Raw genomic sequence first — 2573 nt, 5'->3', positions numbered from 1 at the left:
ATTCCTGTCTTCTAACGCCTGTCTGACTGCTATTCATGTCAATGGAGATTGTGCACAAGCAGCTGAGGGCAAATTTTTGTTTATAAAGAAAGGTCCAAACCTGCAAAGCCATTTCTAGTGCTAAAGTGGCTTTCAGGATCAAAATATACATTTGGTTATTTTGCACAATATGAGAGCGCTGAATCGTGAGTGGTATCAGGAGGCTGGCTACACTTCTTTACACTAAAAATAAAGCTAGACTTACTTATTACTTCAGCAAAATCTTTAGGTTACTGAGAGAGGTCCAGTAATTCTGTTGTGACTATTCAAAATGAAGTGTTTTTATTTTTGATCTCACATGATTAAATACTTGAAAGAAACCATCACAATGTTTACAAAAATACAGCATGATACATACGTCTGTGGACAAATTTACAGTATAATGTTGACTCACACATTCTGACATGTTTTACCAAGTAGTTCTGGCAAGTGTCACCACATTAAACATACACCAGCAAGACTTACACCATCTGAGCAATGTAACATCTTCTATTACAGTTCTTTTAAAAAAAGTGTAAGTTTAACACTGAAAAACTACCATAGGATATCTGCACTGTGACATTTTTATACACTGAGTTCCTTCCCCTTTGGCCACTACACGGCATTAACCTTTTGGGTAAAATTGCCTCCTGACTCTAGCGGGGGTGTGTGGTCTGTTGAAAACCTGTTGGCTGGGAAAGGTCCAATGTGACTAAAGTGTGTATTTTTTTTTAGGAAGTAAATGATTTTTTTTCTTTTTTCTTTTAATAACATGAAATAAAAAACACCTGCTGAATTAAGAGGTATTGGGCATACAAGGGCCTAAAGCATCTATGGGCTTAGTTAGATCACAGCTGCAGTGGTGCCCATGGTCTGGAGCTCCCTGAGGCTCCTTGCACAGGGGGATGTCCCAGGTGGGCTCTGCAGGGCACCGTGATGAAGCCTTTTGGACAACGGTCAGCAAAGAGCAGGCGGATGATGGGGAGAAGCTACCGTGTGGGTGAGCCAGGATGTGAGTGACTGCCTCAGCCTGGCCTAGGGGTTGCAGAAACCACCCCTGAATCCTTAAGGGAAGGATCCAAGTGGAGAAGGACAGGAAGAAGGACAAGACTGAAAAGGAGTAACTAGCAGCTTCCCTAATGTCGGCCCAAGGTGGTTAGGAGAGTTGGATACATGTTTATAATACATGTTTAGGTGAACCAGTGCTCGTGAGGTAGCCCTGGAGATGATGAAACGCAGAGGAAATTTTCTTTCCCAAAACCAGTTCCCTGCATCTGTCAGTCAGAAAACACTACCTCAGAAAGAGCCGGTTTGGGCTTGAAGCGTGCCAACCCTGGCCTCAGTGACCAGCAAAGGTAAACACTGAGGTGCCCTGATGCTGAAAAGAAAGGAAATTATTTCTTTGGCATTGTGCATTTCTAAAGGGTATCATTTTCTTTTTCCAACTTTTGGAGTGACAATGGACTCTTAAGACTTTGAATTTAAACATTTTTAGTGGACTGATTTTTTTTTTAAGTTAGTATCTGCTTCCAGTACCGTATTGTGTTGAGAACTGGCTTCAGTTCTAGCACTGATTTTTATTGTTGCTGTTTTTACAGTTCTCAGTCGGCCTGTGTCCTATGTTTACTTGCCCTATCACGCCAAAGGTTAAATTAAGCTCTTCTTACACAAGCCTTCCCTGAGTGCACTGTGGAGCATCCAACTATGAGGACCAGCACGTTGCCTAGTCTCTTACTTCGAGGAATGGGTACAAAACACAAATGAAAGCGGGAACAAAGAAAGGCAATTTAAAATCTCTAAAGGAAAGCAGTATGGCTGCAGAAGAGGGACAGACAAAGCAGAACCTGTCTTCTGAAATGGCAATTTGTTGTTTAGCAATCTTTTCTTTTTTAATGAAAACTGTCATGATCGACTCTAATCTTCTAGAAATCTAGACGAATACAGTGTCTATCCAACATACAAAGCGTTTTTTTCCTTTTAGAAGGGTCTATTATTGTTCTGAGTCTTTAAAGGATTCTGCTGTCAACAAGCACTGCTGTTTTAGGCAGGAAGCTTAATTTCCTGGCATAGTTGGCTAAAGGAATTCCCTGAATTTTCCATTCTGTGTGGTATTTTAAGGTAACATTTATAATTATGCTACTTTCTGTTATGAAATGGGAGACCATTTATTCTCTTGTCACAGCACGCAGACCTGTTTTTATATCTTGTGCTCGGACAAAGCAAATGGCATCTGGTGGTTCTGTCCAAGAGTCTGGAGCTGGGCTGGTTATCAGGAGGCAGTCGAGGGTGGCTGTTTTTTCTTTAGAAACTTCCGCATTGCTTCTAGTAACACCTTTCCTCTAGAACTATATGAAATGAAACTGTAGGTTCCCTCTAAAAGGGGTCATGAAGGATTTGCAAATAGTAGGCACTAAGAGGTCCCACAGAGCAGGTCTTGAAGAGGGTTTCTGTTACCCGGGATGCGACAGGACGGAGAAGCTGGAATGTGTGCTGCGTGTGGTCAGACATGCTTTGGACTCTTAAATGACTTCAGGGTATGTTCAACAAATAGTCTC

The sequence above is a fragment of the Tinamus guttatus genome, unplaced genomic scaffold (genome assembly GCF_059628265.1).
Source record: "Tinamus guttatus ecotype Peru unplaced genomic scaffold, ASM5962826v1 Tinamus_guttatus_pri_ptg000213l, whole genome shotgun sequence".
Lineage (NCBI taxonomy): Eukaryota > Metazoa > Chordata > Aves > Tinamiformes > Tinamidae > Tinamus > Tinamus guttatus.
The sequence above is the reverse complement of the archived record's forward strand: the minus strand, read 5'-3'. Positions refer to the sequence as shown.